This window comes from Botryllus schlosseri, chromosome 12 (assembly GCF_051294905.1).
Source record: "Botryllus schlosseri isolate E-star chromosome 12, Bs_hap1, whole genome shotgun sequence".
Taxonomy (NCBI): Eukaryota; Metazoa; Chordata; class Ascidiacea; order Stolidobranchia; family Styelidae; genus Botryllus; species Botryllus schlosseri.
This window is the reverse complement of record NC_137247.1, coordinates 24,045,129-24,065,917: the sequence shown is the minus strand read 5'-3', so window position 1 is coordinate 24,065,917 and position 20,789 is coordinate 24,045,129. Positions and strand designations below refer to the sequence as shown.

Below are 20,789 nucleotides of genomic sequence, written 5' to 3'. Positions count from 1 at the left end.
AATCCAAGGCTATGCAATTACTTACGTAGTTTAGCATTTCTACGAATATGTGAGCGATAAAGCGCCTTCTCGCGTTTATATTTAACTCTGTATTCGTTCATAGGTCCATAATCAATGACCACTCAATCTGTATTTCAGGCAGCTAGCAAAATGCAATGACGTAGATATGCCCCATACTTCGAAAAGGCAATTTGACTTGAATTGTGACTTGACTTGACTTGACTCGACTTGACTCGAGACACCGTCAAAAATCGAGTGACTTGACTTGACTCGAGTCAAAATGTGCAATGACTCGAAATGACTCATGACTCGAAGGTAGTGACTTGATCCCAACACTGCAATTACATCTCCAGGCCAAGACAGACTATGCTCGAAGATGATATTGAATTTGGACACAGATTGCTTAGTTAAACTGCTCGAATCAATAAACAAATGTTGGGCATCTCAACGGTGCTCAGACTCTTGGAGACATTCCATAATCATTCCTCTGCAAAAACAGGGTAAACCAACCAACGCGGCGTCGTCCTACCGACCAATCTCCCTTACCAGCAACCTTTGCAAAATTATGGAAAGACTTGTAGCAAATAGGTTAAATTGGTGGCTCACAGATCGAAATTTTTTCAACATCAACCAAAGTGGTTTCCGACCAGGAAGATCCACCACTGACTGAATTATGTCTCTTCACGATGAGGTGTACAAGTCAATTTGGAACAAGAGATCAGTATTAGCTGTATTCGTCGACTTTGAGAAGGCGTACGACATGGTTTGGAGGGAAGGAGTGATTTTCAAATTGCAAAGGCTTGGGCTATCTGGTCGCATAATTAATTGGATATACTCTTTCCTTAGCAGACGCACTTTCCAAGTTCGCGTTAGTACCTCGTTGTCTGATACGTTTGAATTAGAAAATGGCACAGCTCAAGGAAGCGTAATTAGCCCGTTGCTGTTCACAATCATGATAAACGATCTTCCTGACGTTATTGCATCGAGTGTCAACTTGTTTGCCGACGATGTCTGTTTATGGGAGTCGGATTTACAACTCTCGGAACTCACTAGTAAAATTCAAAATTCACTTGACGGCATTTCGGAATGGTGCATACGGTGGGGTTTCAAAGTTAACATTAAGAAAACAGCGGCAGTCCTTTTCACCCGGCGGAGAAAAACCCCTGAAATAAATTTACGGCTCTGCGACTCTCCCGTACAAGTTCAAGCGGAATATAAATACTTGGGGGTAATCTTTGTCTCCAAACTCAATTACCGAAGCCATTCCCGTATGGTGGTTGAAAAATGCACTAAGCGTCTAAACCTTCTTCGCTCTTTAGCAGGCACGTCCTGGGGTGCTTCAAAACAGTGCCTGTTAGCTCTTTACAGGTCCTTGATTAGATCAGTTATTGAATACGGACAATATGCTTATTTATTCTCTCCAAATAACGTAATGAGGTCTATACAAACTATCCAGAATGCCGCGCTCAGGATATGCAGCGGTGCTATGCATAGTACCCCTATCTATGCGCTACAGCACTCCTGCAGGGAACAACCCGTAAAAATTAGACACTTGTATTCCTGCCTAAAATATCGCTGTAACATTAGAGCAACAGACAATCACCCCTGCCGTAACTTGATAATTCAATCATGGCATGAAATTTTTCCGGACTCTCAGCGATCCATCACATTCAATATATTGAGTAGACTTCGGTGGCTAGATGAGCTACATCTTCATCGCATACAATCCCCGCCTAATCCCCCCTGGGATGATATTTATGTATGTGTGGACGACAGGTTGTATTCCCAAATTGTCAATTTACACCACCCTATTGCCATTGAACTAACTTGCAACCAGTACATTAATGAAAAACATAGGAACCACACAAGGATCTACAGTGACGGCTCTAAAAACGACCACGGATGTGGCGCAGGATTCTTTGTCGAGAGTGTGAAGTACTCTTTTAAGGTCGCTCTCCCACAACAAGTGTCCGTATTTACTGCGGAGCTTGTCGGGATATTAAAGGGTCTTTTGTGGGCTGAAAACAATCTTCGCCCACAGTGTGAATTAGCTATTTTTTCAGACAGTCTGAGTGCCATTTGGGCCATAGCCAATCGTCAGTATGAGAATTTTTTAATCACTCAAATTATTCTATCTTGCAGAAATCTGTCGCGGAGCAACATAATTACGCATATAATATGGATTCCTGGGCACAGGGGAGTGGGTCAAAACGAGCAGGCTGATCAGCTAGCCAGAAACGCAGCGTGCCCAACGCCAGCTCGTGAGGTCGAACAAATCTCGCTGTCAATCGAGGAAGTACGATCGCAAATCGCCAAACACTGTGAGCAAAGATGGAATGATGAATTCAAGGACTCAGATGAATATTCGCAATATCGCGAAATATTTGCTTCGCAAACAATCATGCCAAGCTGCAGCATATCCTCACGAAAAATCTCATCAATTCTGATAAGATTGCAAACGGGCCACTGCAGACTCCACTGGCACCTTCGCAGAATCAGGTGTCATGACACGGGGTTTATGCGATGCGTGCGATATCGACGAGACGGTCGACCACTTTTTAATTGATTGCGAACGCTACTCGACCCACCGCGATCACTTGAAGACGACAGCGGTGAATTTAGGCATACCGTTTCAGCTCACAAAACTGTTATCAGATCCACGGATTTTACTGCCAGTGGCTGAATTCGTTATCCTCACCGGCAGACAGTTGTGACCCTAATGGAATATCAGACTCTTGAGACCTGGTGTAAAAGGCCATAGTAGCCGAACACCATATGTACAATACTAACAACAACAACAACAACAACAACAACAACAACGTTCCCTGTATTTTCGAATTCATCATCCTTCGTCAGCTCTACCGCCAACTATGATCATGTTGGCGGAGAGAGGATCAAAATTTTATAGTAATATGATGATTGAGATATTTTATTCACAAAATTTAACGTCCAGAAGAATATCCCTGATCCGGATCGTGACTACCTCTGGTCGATAGGCAAAGCTTTGCTAGTGTGACGTCATATTTACAGACAAAGCGTCATACTTCATTTTAAAATCCGCTAGTGGGCGCTAAAGAATGTCCGGAATTTGATCCGCAAAAATATATGGTAGCCCTAAACTAGAGTTCCTCAAAAATTCTTTAGTTAGTTGACTGTCAACTAACTAATGGGTAGTTTGCAGGCCTACAAGTCTGATGGGCTCACCTCTGAATCCAGTTAACAATTATTCAGTGATCCGAATATTTTTGAAATTCCGGACAGCGGCCCTCACCTTTCCTTTTTTGACATGCCCGACAGTTCATCGTTTATGGAGGATGATTGATTATATCTTGAATCTGGATTACTCGTACGACGTAATTGGGCTACGTAATCGCGGCAAATAAGTAAATTGACTTCATTGTGAGCGAATGTCCGGTCCGAGTGAGATAGTGTAATAGTTATGCGTCCGGCTTCTCGATCGGTAGGTCGTGGGTTCGATCCCCGGCCGGGTCATATCAAAGACTCGAAAATTGGTATCCGCAGCTGTCCTGCTAGGCCCTCAGCAATCACGGATAGCATGGAGGAGAAAAAAACGGGGGCGCAAACTAGATGACCTCATGGCCGTATCGCAACTCTGTCGTCATAGCATCTCGATGGTGCAGGCGAAAAAGAATATCATCTCTCTCTCTCTCAGTTTATACAGCCTATGATTTTCGTCCACGCAGCAACAGTAAAACGTAGGTTTTATGGTTTGAATTCCAAGCCACTTTTCGAAGGCCGCACTTCGCCCGGGTGTGCGCAAGATGGATATTTGATTGAAACACCATATACCAAATCATTTAGATTCCTTTTCATCCTGTCGCAATCTCGTGGCCTGTCGCATGACGAAATTATAATTGGAACTATATTGGAATAGGTGCAGTGGTTGTTCAAAAATAATTTTTTTCCAAATTTCACTCGCTTGGTGATAAAATCGTCAGGTTGCCTAAAAAAACGCCACAAACCAAATTTGGGTCGATTCCGGCCAGTAAAGTCAGTGCAATCTTAAATTGAAATGCCGACCATTTTTGAATTTATAGTATTTCCGGTGGCTAATTTCGAGACTTCGATATGACTAATTATCGTGTTCCAGGCATGCCTGAAGGGAAAGTGAAGCTTTTTTTCGCGAGTTTACATCTTGATACTGGGCTGTGATAGAGTTGAGATAATGAAATTGCTAACACTGGTCAACACATATTTTTAGGCAGACAAAGTAAGAGTGGTTTTGGGGGTTCTGATGGCCCACTGATTCCGAATATGACCTCAGTTTTTTTCAAATTGGCTCTTGTTTTGGAGATAACCCAAGGGGCTATTTTGACGAAAATCTACCATTTTCGCTGTAATGGCTAGATAAAAAATCGGCTCAGTCGCACTATAAAGTTTAGAAATTCAATTTACTTGTTCTTTTTACACACAATAGACTCTTTTAAATCAAAATACAGCAACAACGCTATATTAAGGGGTATTAGATTCATCATAGTTATGCACTTTCGAGGATATCATGTACGTAAATATACTCCAGTCATGTATATAAGTATTTACATAGATACTCAAATAACGTGGCATTAATTCAATCAGTTTTACGTCAACCCCCTATTGTAAATTTTAAAAAATCAGTTGGGATATAATATTATCCATTTAATATAAAGCGCAAGTGTTTTTTTGTACGATTTTCGCCTGTAAGCAATTTAGTGCAGTTTCTCGAAAGGTATCAGCAATGGTCTGCCATATTATACTCATCTCATCTGCCCTAACATCTTGTTGGAACCTCTCCACACTCTAAATCCGCAAGGTCGTATTGCACACTTCATAACACTTTATTCTGCGTACAGACACACTTTTTAGGCATATAAACGCATTGGGCCATTATCGCCGCAACGCTTCTGCGTATTTCTCCGTTTATATGTAACACTTCGTCACTGCGGCTTACTTTCAAGAAAATTTATACTTAGTGATTTATCATCAATTTCGCATTCATAAACTATCGGTACGTTTGGGGATCACATAAAATCAAGGTATATGTAAAATAATATTATTCAACTGACCAAACCATCAAGTTTAAGGGTAATATTTCAATATAATATACATATTTCCCTGTGACGCAGAGGGGTCACCACCTTGGTTACGGTAGAGCGCGCTCGATTTAAATTTAGAATTTGAATTGGTGGTTCGTCTGGCTTCAGGCAGAGAGTAGGGTACACGAAAAGACTTGGCGGAATGGATATAATGAAGCAGTTTCTGCTACCTGATGGCGTAAAGGATCATAACATCCATGTACTGTAAGGTATGGAAATGCGGTAAATGTTGTTAAATATATAAAATGTGAGAATAGTCATAAAATGAGCTCGTTTTGACATAGCAGTAAGGTCGTTTGTTCTAGATGTTTTAGAAGGCTACTGATATCCCTTATTCATATGAATGTTCTTTAGATGTTTTGTAGTATATGGTTCGTTTGATCTTATTGCTGGATGATCGAGCTTCGAATCTGATAATATACCAGGCTGCGACCAGGTCCGGTACTAAGGTACTGATGGGAAGCTGCTATCGAACTAACTTTTTTGATATATAGATAAAGGGATGTTCTCTCTATCCATACTGAAATATCCCTATGTAGGCGATGTTGTGGTCCATTGTGGACAAGTACTGCAATGTCAGCAATTGAATACCGGTATGACAGTCGTGCAACGAACGGTTTTGATGGTTTTTCAACTGCAAGATATTTTACACTGTAATGTTTATTCCAAGTGGTAAGGTGTTAACTAAGGCGATTTTTTGACATGTCAAAATAGTTTAAAATTTTGTCAAAATTGTACCGTTTTTTTGGCAACTTGCATTTCGTTTGTATCATAGATGATTGCACTGTCGGTGAACTTATCATTTTACAATTTACGTCTTCTAGCCTACTTTATAGTCCTACCGTTGTAGACGGACCATCGTCTGCTCATTGTGAACCATAAACTGTCAAATGAAACAAATGCTCAACGTAGCCTACTACAGTATCCTAACTGAAGCAAGACTGCGTGGGCATTGGTTCTTCTGTTAGAAACCGTATGATGAAAAATTGTGATGTAGACAGCTTTGTCATATAAAGCAACACGGTGTGTCACCTGCAGTGTACGCACAACTTCAGTGTTGCCGGCCAACAACTGCTGCTGGTGAACGTTCTTTCTCCATTCTTGTCAAGCTACTTAGTAAGGACAGACACTTTCTACCAGAAAATGTAGGAAAGTATCTTTCGTTGTACTACAACAAAGTTTTAATTATTTCCACCATAATACCAGATGTAACTAATACTGGAATTCTTCATGGGTCCGGATTTCGATAAAATAAGGTTTTTTCATTTAAAATTTTTTCAGTTTTCATGCCAAAAGATTTTTTTCAGGTCAAACTACTTCGGAAGAACAGACAGTTCCAGCCAGAAATAAAGATAAGTACCGGAAGTACAATTCTAACATGTGAGAAACACCTAATTTAAGTACATGGGGTCAAAATTAAGTTTTTTTATCGTCAAAATATGTGTGAATTGGGATTTTTAGGTCAAAATCTTCCCTTTTTAGATCCAAAAAATCGCCCTAATAATGGCACAGCCAAACAAACAAACAATCTTTTCAACAAACCATAGATCACAAGGGGTAGTATTTGTTTTTCCCAATCCCCAAATGTGACTTTCCTGAGTTTATTATGATACGGTAACTGAACTAAACTCTATTTTGCAGGTAGTATGTCTTGAAATTGGCACTTTTTTGAAATGCATTTCCTGTACGGAATACTGGTAAGCATCTCGGTGTTTTGTAAGTGAACTGGTATATCCTTAGATAATGAATTTGATCCTGTTGCATTCGGTTATCTTCGTGATAAAGATTTTTATGAATGTTTGCTGATAAAATTTCACAAAAATTGTTAACAATCCAGGAAGTATAATACCTGTGCCAGAGTAAAATTGGTGATAACGTCATGTGCAACTTTCCATCCGATTACTAAATTATTCTATGAAAGACACCCTTCTGTCCCGCACAACTTATTGCAGAAAACAACAACTGTATCCAGTATGATATCTGCGTGATTACCGAGTAGTTCATTTGTATTGCGAATTTTTGAAACAAATATTTTCTTTTCAATAGTCTTGGATTGATCCTCAAATCCGTCCAACTGATGTCGACTCCTTGTAAAGAGCCCCCTGGGTCTACCGTGCCTGCGCTGTCAGACAATGTTGACAGTGACGTGAGGAGTTTTTCGTAACGGGTTTTGTGCCGGCACAGTCATCTCATGCGATACAGACCTTTGTCTCAAGAACCCATGGATACATGTGATTATGTAAGCATATTTATTCATTTTATATATTACCATTGATTATGTAATTTGCTGGTTTTTGCAGTCCTACTTTTCTCACGAACTATCTCGCAGAGTAGGCCTAGCCTAGGGACTATTAGATATGAGCTGAAAAAGGCTTCATCTGTGTACACTCTACTGTGTACACTGAACACTGAACAGAGATGTAGTTGAACCTAATGAGCTCGTGTAACTTGTACTTTAACTATTGCTTACTGAACTATAATGGGCTAGGTCAGTGGTTCTCAACCTGGGGGGCTGATCACCTCTCCTGCGCTTCTGTAACCTACCTGTGTGAAATATTTATATTTACTTCTGCATAAAATTTACAATTTTCCTTTGGTATTTATCGTATTTTCTAGGAGCAGCATTTGGATTTGACCAGTAAAAAGATGGAGCCGCCATGGCACGCCACGAATCAGGGACTCATCAAGCCTGGGTTGCGCTGATGGAAATAATATGAAAAATGCCCTAATTTGCAGGTAGTGTGTATTGCAATTAGCACCTTTTTGAAATGCATTTGGTGTTTAAAACACTGGTAAGCATCGCAGTGTTTTGTAAGTAAACTGATATATCCTTAAATAATGAATTTGATTCTGCTGCATTCGGTTATTTTTATGAATGTTTGCTGGAAAATTTCACTAAAATGATTAACAATCCAGGAAAGCATCGCAGTGTTTTGTAAGTAAACTGGTATATCCTTAAATAATGAATTTGATTCTGCTGCATTCGGTTATTTTTATGAATGTTTGCTGGAAAATTTCACTAAAATGATTAACAATCCAGGAAAGTATGCTACCCGTGCTGGAGTAAAATTGGTGGTAAGGTCACATGCAACTTTCCATTACATTAATTAATTGTTCTATGAAAGACACCCTTTTGTCACATACAATTGTATCCAGTCTGATATCTGCGTGACTACTGAATGGTGGTGACGTCATATTTTGTGATACGGTTGTTGATATACAATGTTCTTTTAAATTCTCTACTAGTTGCTGACGATTACCCCTGACGAGTCTCAGCCGAAAATATTCGGGCTCATTGCAATATGCATATACTATTCAATCTGATATTGAAGTTTTGTACCTCGAAGAAGCTGTTCGAATATTGAATAGTTCCCTTGTATTGCAAATTTTTAAAACAAGTATTTTCTTTTCGACAGTCTTGGATTGATCCTCAAATTCATCCAACTGATGTCGACTCTTCGAAAAGAGCCCCTGGTTCTACCGTGCCTGCGCTAACAGACAATGTTGATAGTCACGTGAGGACTCATCTGAACGGATTTTGTGCCGATGCAGTCATTTTTTGCGATACATACTTTTATCTGAAGAGCCCATGGAAACGTGTGATTATGTAAGTCTATTTATTTATTTCATATATCACCAGTGATTATGTAATGTGCTGGTTTCTGTAGTCCTAATTTTCTCAAAAACTATCTATATATGCGATATGAGCTGAAGAATAGCTTGATCTGTGTACATTGAACGGAGGTGTAGTTGAATGTAAAGAGCTGGTGTAACTTGTATTTAAACTATTGCTTACTGAACTATACTAGGACTAGGTGAACATCAAATTGAGATCATTTCCCATAACCTGCTAATTCCAATTAAATGCGTTAATTAAATTTAATCAGGAAGGAAGGATTTTGAAAGATTGACAACAGTTACAATTACTGCATTGAAGGTAAAGTATTCAACACCTTCGATAAGATGTCACAAAGTTTTTGTACTAAAGACAATCAATGTGTCCTTTGTCTGTATATTTTCTCGTCTCAATTCAAAGCAGCCATAAAATCTTAGAATCGTCTACCGTATGCCAATTATTAATATGGAAATCTGCACTGCACCCATAGGAACAACGATTCTACTATATTTATTGTCAGATCTTGTTTGCAATCAATTATATTTTCAGCAATACGAGGTTGATGAAGTCAACTGTCTTCTTCTCCAAGACAAATTGAGAGACAAACGAATATAATCCAAGACCCGAGCGCATGTCTTATTGAAGCAGGTACCGTAATCTTTCTGTTTTGTGGACCATACAAATTTACATAGACCTGCAACGTTCTGCTATAAATTTCATTCTGAGTTACAGTTCTGCATTCTCACTGTTGCCTGTGCGTCTGAAAGACAATGTAAATATCAAAATAGCCGAATTGAAAAAAACGCAGACCTGATTAAAGATACTTTTATTAGTCGTTTTGCTAATTTTAGTCCTGCTCAGTGATAGGGTTTCACATGTATCCGAGCGTCTTTCCTTCGCTTCTGTAACCTACATGTCTGAAATATTTATATTTATTTCTGCATAAAATTTAGAATTTTCATTGACATATTCAAGACTTTGAAATTTAATCACATTTTCAAGGAGCGCAACTTGGAGTCGACCAGTAAAAAGAAGCAAACACCATGGCACGCCACGAATCAGAGATTCACCGAGCTTGGATTGCAGCTGATGTCAAGAATATAAAAATGCATCAGTGAAAATGGAGTATTCAGAAACATTGTTGACGTTTTGAGCTGCTATGCATTGGATTGTCATACCCAAAAGGAGTGGTTCTCAAACAGGAGAAAGCATTTGAAGGGGCGTGAAGCCGCAGTCAACTAAAATCTTTTTCGCCCATGGCTGCTTGTGATTATTTTGTCTGTGTATGGTCAGAATTTATTATTTGAATACTCTCTCATCAACAACCATTACCGTCACTGCCATCCAACTATCCGTTGGGATTTCTAGCGTTCTGGTTGCTTTTTTTAATTGTATGATACGACGATAAGGGGCGAGAGAAATTTTCTGCTATCATAAGGGAGGGCATGTCCAAAAATGTTTGAGAACCACTGCCCTAATGACTTACAGATTTCATTTTTTGCCGCAGACTGGTAAATAACAACAAAATCTTTTCTATAAATCTGCAAAATGTGTATGAACTCAAAGAAACGATTTCTTTGTTGTTTAAACAAAAGTGATTGGCATTAAACTGATATAAATACTTGTAATGCAAGCACTAGAATATTTTTGATGCCTGGTTAGCAGGCCCAATTTCATTAAGATTAAAAAAATACTTATGGTTGATTATCGTGGTAGTGGTAGTGATACTGATACATTCATTGTATGTTTGTTTATAATATAATTAGAAATTGACCAACCATAATTTTGATCAGTTTTAAATAAGTTGTAATGTTTTCCGCTAACGGACGTAACCAATTAATTTGACTCCATACCCCTGTCACGAAAGTTTAAGATACTAAATGATATTTTGTTATCACTATCCCAATGCATTCATTTTCATGATTGAGCGAGTTGCATGATATTTGTAGTGAGTGTGCTCTTAATCATTTGTGATGTTCTTGATTTCATGGACTATTCCGGAAACGGTTTCAACTGCTGATTTGAATTTATGAAACCCTGTCACAGCAGCTATTGGAATTTGAATGTTTGCATGTATTTAATCACCCATGTTGGGTATTATAAGCGTCATTTATTAATGAATCAATAAAATCCGAGTTTATTTTGAGCCCTGCGCTCCGGTGACTAGTCAACCAGCCACTTTGAGACTGAACACTTTTTAGGTAAACACTTTTAATTTAAACACTTCGCAACACTTCTAGGCGTTCAATTTTTGGATCACGTTTCGTGTTCAATTTTCCGGGTTGAGCAACACTTCAAAACTTAGAGTGCACTTGCTAATCAACGAGATCATCAGGAAATATATGAAGATGACTGAGCAGGAAGTGAACTTTTATGCTCGTTTCAAGTTTTCCATATGCAGATACGAATTTTCGGACCAACTGTTTGTAGTTGAGTGTTTTGTGATCAGTGATCCCCTGAAAAGTTTTATTTACGACATCTTAAGATAAATGCCATGCAGTGAACTCCTTCCTTATATGAAATTGGAATCTTTCATCAGTATTCGAATCGGAAATCTATCAAAGATACCAGATTTTAGTTTCTCGTTTGATAGGGACACTAGGGGTATACCCACTTTGTTGATTCAGCGGAACATTATCCATTTACAAGTCACAAGAAATGAAACTCATATGAGTATTCTAGTTAAGCTTTTTAAGGACAAATTTCATAGCTTTATACTCCTCTTTGATCTTGGTAGAATGACCAAGTTATACAGGGGAATATGTACTTCTGTTGTGCAAAAGTACAATTTTTAGGCTTGACAAACTGCTTTTTTGACAAAGAAAAATTTCGCACCACGTCATGTTAATATTGATAGAATGGCTGAGAACACGAGGGTTCTTCATAGTTAATTATTTATTTATGTGCACGATAAAATTAGAAAAAAATACGGTTTTCTTCCTATCAAGTGAAATATCCACGGGTAAATGCAGTGATTTTGGGCTATTTTAGGGGTATAAATATCTCCCGAACAAGAGCCAATCTGGGAAAACTAATGTGATATTCGTAATCAGCAACCTCGAAAACCCCAGAAACGGCGCTCAGATGTTCTGCCATTTTTTTTCATTTTGTTGACCAGTGTAATTAATGAAAAATCAGTTTGACAGTGATTTGCTGGAAATGAGTCAACGAAATTGCAACAGTGTCGTCAAAACGATGGTGATATATTTTAGCAAATAAAATACTTTTAAGGCTGAAATCTGGCACCATGAAGAGAAAATGGACTGACGCACAGGTAAAATACAGCAAAATATATTTCCCAGGTTAGGTATCGATACCCGAAAGTATCTTTTGTCCTGCCGATGTAGATTTGACGACGTTGTGGTTGTTTTCTTCACAATGCTTTATGATATTTGCTTTTCACGACTCCTATATACCTCTGCAAGGCGGATTACGAATGCTGAGGCATTATTTTCGAATTTTAGCGGATCCACATCATCATAGTCCATGAATATGTACCGTAGTGAACTCGCGCCAACCAACAATGGCATGATTGAGGTATGTCATGTTACCAGATGGCAGTGCAGTAAGGAGGAATGGTTCCGTGCCTTTTCTTCTGCAGTCAGAGAGTTTGTAGGGTGGATAGACAGTTCAATACCACACAAGATTGTGATCCAATGAAAAGATAGGGGATAAGCAAACATTGCACAGTGAGCTCAACATGGCGTATCTACGGATCGTTGTCTCAAATACCGAAACACACGAGACCAGCATCTATCAACCTAATTATGACCTGAGATTCCACGAACATCGAATCGCGAGATAATCAAGTTCCCCTAAAATAAATGTCTGGAGAATGATATGGGATCTCTGAAAGTCGACGTAATGTATCACAAGTAGTAGTTCGCTTGCCAGAGGAATATAGACATTCTACCTCAGGATATCGGAAAATACAAATGTCATAATGCATTGTGAAGAGAACATCCACAAGCTCATTTGCTCGGATTACGTGAAATTCACACTGGTGCGACAAAAGATATCGCCTAAAGTCTGGGAAATATATTTTGCTGTATTTTACATGCTTGGCAATTTATTTTCTCATTATGGTCCCGGGTTTCGGAGCTGAAAGTATTCATATGCATATGTTTTCACGGGGCTGTTTCAATGTAGTTCCAGCTTATCAGTGTCATATTCATTTTTCATATATTAGCAATTTCATCATCCAATCTCGATCACAGGCCTTTATCAAGATGTAAATGCATGAAAAAAACATAATTATCACTTCAGACGTGCCTGGAACAAGATGTTTGGTCATACCAAAGTGTCGAAATTTGCCACCGTAAATACTCCAAATTCAAATATGGTCGAAATTTAAATTCAAGATTACACGGCCTCTACTAGCCGGAATTGACTGAAATTTGGTGTGAAGCGTTTGTTTAGGCAACCTGACGATTTTATCACTAAGCGAATGAAATTTGGAAAAAAAGTTGTTTTTGAACAACTCTAAGATGCACTCGACGACCGCCGTAGGCTACTATGTGCTGCAGCACGTCTCCAGTGATAATATCGAATAATTTGGATATATGCCACGGAATGGTTATGAGCTGCCAGAGGTTCTCAAACTTTTCATGGTCGCGACCCCAGTTTCTACTTGAAAAATTAGCGCCCTATTGGTTTCTGTGCACCCGACACTTTAAACTTCATACTAATGGCCAGATACCAATCTTGCGCTATAGTAGGCGGCGCCTTAAAATGACGCATCGACTGATCTGACACTTCGTTTTCCGGGTATACGTCAGGGTTATGACTTGAAATAAAATTTCAAAATTTTGTGTCTTGTAGTCACAAATGATGAACTTTTGTGTCCCGATTTGAAAATTCACAAAAGTTAAGCTGTTTAAACAAAAACCTCCCGCACAAAAGTTTTCCAGTTTTCACTGTATGAAGGATAGGCTTTTTTGTAGAAACAGACTATATAATATCTATATATTGACTGATTATGATTTATCTGATCCAATTCCAATTGCGAAGATTTAAAATAGTATTTTGGTAAATCGTGATTGCCCAGATTGAAATAATCTCATCGTGTTCTTGTTTATAGTCAAAAACGAATAATTAGGAAATATTTATTAATTTCGATTTGAGATGTAGACAGTATAGAGCAGTGGTACTCAACCGGGGGTCCGCGAGACCTGCAAATTTGCAAAATGATTGATATCCTAATTTGTATTTTTTCAATAAGGTAAATCACGAGACAAATTTGCTTCATAACTGGTACAATTTCACGACTCACATTACAAAAATGGCCGTCTGAAATGAAATATCTTACTGTACAAACTAATTTTAATTAATAAATTGACAGCAGCCTAATGATACAAACATATATTGCTATTTGAAGATGTTTTGTCGGGGTTTGTGAAAAATAAAAAGTTGGAGTAGTAAGGTCAATCAGGGGGACTTCGAAAGTCTCAGTTCTCAGTCTCAGCAAACTAGTGAGCACTCGCTAGAAATGAAAATTTTGATCCATTTTCTTTTGAAATATACATAACCACTACTCAAGAATAACTTCAAGATGAGATGCTAGATAGAAATGGCTCGGCTGGACGTTCATTCATTTAGGTAGATTTATATTACTTGAAATTTTTCTTCGCGCTGTGCGTGATTTAATGGAGCGTATATTGATATTTATATGGGGACCATGCACCGCCCTCGCAAAAGTGCAATCAAAAATAAAGAAAATAACCATCATTTACTGAAATAGGACTAATTGTAAACACAAATACAAGATTACGGTATGGGCTATTCCTAGAGTTGGTTAGGGCCGTTTCGATGCTTTAATAGTCAAAGACAGTTCTTCTAAACCAGGAACCGTTTGCCTTTATTCTGGGGATCGCAAAGATGTGGACGTTATCAGCTTCCGAAATAGGCCGTGATTAAGTCATTTAAAGTAATATATGGAAGAACCAGTATTATTGACAGAATTCATTCACAAAATTTAACAACCGGATGCATATAGTAAGACCCCATTAAGTTGCATCAATTACCCTATATGGACCTAAGATCAGTTCTTTTATTGGGCGGAAGGGGCTTAAAAATGTTATTTCGGACCTGGTCACAACACAAAACCAGATAACCGCACCGACCTAGCAGTATAGCAGGAATGTCAAACACACGACCGACGGACGTACGGTACGCCAGACGATTTCATCCGACCCGTGAAGAAATCTGTCGCAGACCCAAGCAATCACTTTAGAGATGGCAGATGGCCCAATTCAGAATCCCACTCCACTGCTGCACATACAATCGATAGGCGAAGTTTCCTAATGTGACGTCATATTGACTGACAATGTGCTAATACCTCATTGTAAACCCCGCTAGTAGGCGCTAAAGAGTGTCCAGAGTTTGAGCCACAAAATATGGTAACCATAATATAATGTATGATATTATTTATAAGATAAGTCATTTTGTTTCTGTTTATCACTATGCTACAGTTAAATTTTGCACAAGTCACATCACGGTTGCACGATAATTGAGCAAAATGTGAACGAAAACTTCAGGGGGTCCGCGGCGGTCCCTGACGGCCAAAAGGGGCCCGCGAAGACAAAAAGGTTGAGAACCACTGGTATAGTGTATATATCGTATAATTTCGATTTGCCTGGGTGTTTGAAAATGCGAAAGTAGAACAATTCAAGATGTATTCAGCGGTCTAGAAAACCGATTGGAGGAATATGATGCATAGGAAAATTTGAAATGTCATGTCACAATGTGACACAGCATCTGTTGATACTGGACGGTGGAATCGCGTTGCTGTGAAGCTGCACAATGCAATGATGAGCAAGGGTTTTGATAAACCACAATATATTGGTTGCCAACATCATAATATCGAGTCTTAAAGCATATATCAGAGTTCTTCAATCCAACGAGATGGTGTCACGATGACAATGTAGCAAATTCAGGATCGGGGTTTGGACTTGGATTTGAGAAAGATGGCACGAAATAAATTCAAATGAAGGATATCGAATGGACGATGAAAAGTAAATAAAGTAAATCTTTATGATTCGGATATGGAATTAGAAATGGAGTGTCAACTTGAAAAGAATTAAGAATCTGGAATTCACGATAAAATTTGGAGAGATACCTTAAAATTATAGATTTTTTGTCGTGAGACGGGGCTTTTGGTTTATGATGAAATATTTTTGAGATCACGAAGTCATTCCTACTAGATTGCGAGATCTTTCCGAAAGGTTGCGAAAACCTTCCGAAATACCGCACAGCAGTATTCATAGATTGTGCGGGGCAAAATTAGCGCTATTGACACCAAATTAGCCAACCTGTGTTTTGACCTAATTTTTGTCACCAGGTTTCTTGGTCACGGTGAATTTTGCATTCGAAAGGCAGATCGCGATCGCGACGGAACAGCTCAGTACCCCAGCCATCGATCTCAGCGATCGCGGCCCACCAGCCAGAGGTTGATGTCATATGTCAGCACTGCGACATTTTATTATGCATGGATTATAACTAGGATGGATTATAACTAAGGCGAATTTTGAGACTTTTGCATTTCGTTGGTATCGTAGATGTTTGCACTGTCGGTGAACTCATCATTTGACATTTTACAGCTTGCATTGCCTACTTCGTAGGTCTACCGTTGCATATAGCTCATTGTAAATCATAAACGGTCAAATGAAACAAACAGGTTGACGTGGTGTTATGCTCAACGTACCGCAATATCCTAACTGATTTTGCGGCAACTGTAGATACGGTGCAGCTCTTGCTTCCGTTTTGCTTTTCGAAATGTCGAAATTATCAAATACCAGTGGCGGCTCGTCCTATAGGGCAACTGGGGCATTGCCCCACCTAAAATTCTGTTCAATAACAATTTAACCATTTATAGACGCACAGCAATCAATATATACCGAGATCACAGCGAAACCGGCGTTCTTCTTGTGCTTTCGCTTGCAAACGCCCATACATAGCGAAGTCTCCGCGAAAATCGAATTCTCTTCTGTGTTTTCGCTTTGTGAATGCCTAGCCGGGGCTTGCCCCGGTAGCGCTCATAACAAGCTTTCACTATCTATTCTCTCAAAGCCGCGCACAATAAAGAAACGGTGATTTACTCTCTCCTATTCGTAAAATGGCCGAGCAACCGGGGCAAATATGCTTGCTCGCCCCTAAGGTGTGATGTAACAATCGTATCTATATCTGAACTCGGTTACCGTAATATGCGTTGAGTCGACCTTTGCTGGAATAGGTCGATTTTGACGGTGTTTCGCACCATGATATTTCTTGAAACTTGGTATGATATGTCGTGAAGGTAGTATTTAACACTGCTCCAAGTTTCAGGCTTGCTACTTAAAGATAATGGTAGTAATTCCGTTTCCGAAGTTCAGTGTGTGCTGATCTATCATGTACATAGTAAAGCAAACAGATTTTACTCAAAAGCCGGTATTGGTCTCCATTGATTTTGACGATGTTCTATACCGAGATCGGTCATGACATTTGGCACGATAAGTGTTAGTATCGACCGCTGTAACAAGTTTTAAGTTTGTCACTGAACTATGTGGGTGGTAATTTCGTTTCCAAAGTCGAGTAAGAGCTGACTCTTCATTTATCGCCAACAAATTTTCGCAAAAGCCGTTATTGGTCTCTATTGATTTCAACGATGTTCCATACCTAGATCTGTCATGAGCTTTCGCACGGTATGTCTGGATTTTAGTATCGAACACGGTGCCAAGTCTTAAAGTTGACACTCAATGATTGAGGCAGTTATTTCGTTTTCGAGGTCGAGTATGGTAGAGATGCGCGCTGATCTGATACTTAGCCTACCTACGTCATTGCGGATCTCACGCAATAGCCGGTGTCGGTCTGTGCTAATCTATAGTCTGCGTTCCATAACGAGATCGGTGATGATATTTCCAATGGTATATCTCGATGATCGCATGAAACAGCTGACCAAGATTCTCGGTTTGCATTCAAATATTCACATAATTTTATGTTCGCCAATGTCCATTTCACTGTGAAATTGTGGCCTTCAAACCATTTGCTTACAATCCCCTGTCAAATGCGATAGCTATTTCATTTTCGATGTCGGCTAACAGCTGATCATTCGATCAGCCTATTCCTCGATCTATTTTACTCAAAGTTCGGTGTTCGTCTGTTTGTATTGATTTTGACAGTGTACCATACCGGAATGGGTTATGAGATTGCGTATGCTACTTCTCGATGATTTCTTGTAACAGTATACTAAGTTACGGCTTTTATTCGTGTATTTATTGATTAGTATATTTTCCAACGGCGATTTCGCAGCAGACTTATAGACTGTAAGCCGTATGTGTTGTGTCACAGTCTCCAGTTTCAAGGCCAAAATGTCCTATGATGTTCCGAGACCGAAGTTCCGAGGCTGCTGTCCTTAGTTCTTCAAAGACCATTCAAATTGATGTTCTGGATTCAATATGACAGGCCCAATAACAATTGCGTATGTGTCCGAACTCGTTGACCTTTCCAGTTAGGCTTACGCAATCTCTCGAGTTCTAGTCATTGGAATGAGTCAGGTCAAGTCAAGTGCGAACATGAATCGTATTGAATCTTTGCTCCGTACGTAGTTTACGCAGTTGCCTTTAGAGCGAAAATGAGAGGTCTAGAAGTTGTCCAGTCTATTGATCCAATCGTACGCCGGGTGCCTCCCCTTTGGTTGCCTATTATCACCTGGTCGTAACCAGAGATGGCCACAGTCCGGTTCAGGAGCCGGAGCAGGATTTCAATGTTTTTTACCTGGCCGGACTGGATCCGGATTTTGAATTTGGGGTGACGGTCGGATTTTAGCCGGATTTTTTTGCTGTGATATGATTAATTAGCATTGTTCTGGCAGGATTTTTTCGGATTCCGAACTGGACATTCACCAGCCGGATTTCTTTGGACTATGAATTTCCAATTGCCAGCCGGATCCGGATAGATTCGGATCCCGAAATTTTGGAATCCGCCCATCTCTGGTCGTAACCACCAGCTCAGTGGTCGTAACACACCAGGATCGTGTACGAAACACTTTCGGACGGGCTTAGAAAAATTAGGGTCTATCGATTTGCGTAATCTATAACTATACCATGAAATCATAATGCATGCTACTAAGGATGACCTGATACTTGATTCGTGGCATAGGGACGATTCTTAGTTCACGTACATTTTGTAAAATAATCCTTCGGTAAAAAATAATTGAATAAAACATTTGTTACCACACTTCAAGTCACGGCTCACCGGCAAACCTCTCGCGGCACCTACGTTAAAATCACTGTTGTCGGGAAATTCATGTGAGCATCATAAAGTTACTTTTTTACGTTGGAAAACGCCATTGTGACGTCATGTTGATAAAAGTCGCTCGCAGCCCTTGCCCCACCACCCGATATTGTCACGAGCCGCCACTGTCAAATACACATGACAACAAAGTTTGCATTTATATGTGAGAGTTTCGAAGGCACCCAAATGGCGAACTGTTTTTTGTCTTGTTCAGTCAATTCGTGAGCTGTGGCAGGCGTTTTAGAGTAGAAAACCACCGGTCGTCAGCAAAGCATCAACAACTGCTTACAGTAGCGATATTTGTACCATAATGCCTAATGTAACTACCGGAATTCTTCATAGGTCCAGATTTCGTCAAAATAAAGTTTTTTCTTATCAAAATTTGTCATGTTGTACGTCAAAAGTTTTCCAGGCCAGGCTACTTCGTACGGACAGACAGTTTCAACATTTTTAGGTAATTTTTGGGGTTCCCAATCAATGAGAAATTAAGAAACACTGTTGTAGGACCTGTCGGATTTTTTTTATATCAAATGTAGTTAGCTTGTGGCAAAGGTAAATAATACTGGACGGTTCCAACCAGACATGGGGTAATCGCGATTAGTAATCGTAATCGATTACGACGATTACAGCATTTTCAAGTAATCGTAATCGCAATCGATTACATTTGAAAAAATTCCGAAGTAATCGTAATCGTAATCGACTACTTCCCATATCTAATCGATTTTTTTGTGGAAAAGCGATTACTTTTTATTTGTGCAAGGACTAAGACATAAACTCAACATTCGCGAACAAGGAAAAGATACTATACCAGGTTAATGATAGCACAAACGTCTGATTTACAAACACCTCTGCTCATTATTACGTCAGAAATATTAGCTTCGCTCATGATTGCGTAAGAAATATCCAGACATTGTATGTAAATAGATATTCGACGTACATTGTCATGTGATTGTAAGAAAGAACACCTGCCGCGTGATATATCAGGTTATCGCAACACTCCAGACGCCACTAACTCGCGCCAGGATAATAATCACCATTCTGCCTAGTTGCAAATGGTAACTTATGTATTGATGTTTGGTTAAAGGTGATGCTTATAGTTAAACACAATTTGTCTGTTGGTGTTTGGCGAGCAGCAGGCCTATGCAGTACGTACCAATGATGGTGTGAAGTGAGGTTCACGTTCGCGTTCTGTGCGTGTTGAACCTCAGAAATTTAGAGGTTCACCTTCACAAACGAACCTTGGTAGGTTGTGAACTGTAAACTTTTTTTCACATATTACAGTTTTCACTTCATTATGACAGCTTTGGTTGAAATTTATCGCATTTCAACTGCTGGCCACTCAATGCATGGCGCTGGCAGCATAAAAAAATCAACACTGAACGAGCATGCCCCTTGACAATCTCAAAAATTTTGCTCGAATTAACCAGCATTGCGTTTGTGAATATTTAGTGACTTTCAGCTTTGAGCTTGACCAGCATTGACACAACATCAAGAGCGAGATTCACTAAATGTAGCCAGAGAATTATGCTTATTCGACCAATCAAAGGAATTGATATCGTTGTCTAATGTAAAAAATCTAGCAGGTGTACGTGGTCAATCTTGACTTCATATGTTTATTGTATCATGAAAACAAAATCCGTGGGATTGGGGTGTTGGCTACTGCTGTATACTTTGTTAATGGGGTAATATCGGTATTAAGTATACAATCCCGTTTTATGCTCTGCTCAATATTAACGTCACAATACTCAGACGCCGAATACATTGTCGGGCTGGCCTAGACCGTTAAGGCGTAAGCTTACATTCCCTTGCAA

At 39.4% G+C, this 20,789-nt stretch overlaps 2 protein-coding genes and 1 long non-coding RNA gene across 3 annotated transcripts in view; 2 read left to right on the top strand and 1 right to left on the bottom strand.

Moving 5' to 3' along the window:
• The window catches only part of LOC145452069 (tyrosine--tRNA ligase, cytoplasmic-like), a 539,006-nt gene that overhangs the window by 379,019 nt on the left and 139,198 nt on the right, over window positions 1-20,789 (top strand). The gene's annotated exons all lie outside the window — the stretch shown is intronic.
• The window catches only part of LOC145451997 (solute carrier family 2, facilitated glucose transporter member 9-like), a 38,664-nt gene that overhangs the window by 12,296 nt on the left and 5,579 nt on the right, over window positions 1-20,789 (bottom strand). The window lies entirely within an intron of this gene.
• On the top strand, window positions 4,799-10,481 carry LOC145452543 (uncharacterized). The gene is made up of 7 exons (XR_013919421.1): window positions 4,799-5,302; window positions 6,401-6,790; window positions 7,140-7,332; window positions 7,710-7,832; window positions 8,510-8,700; window positions 9,259-9,357; window positions 9,712-10,481. It is a non-coding gene; the product is annotated as an uncharacterized LOC145452543 (long non-coding RNA).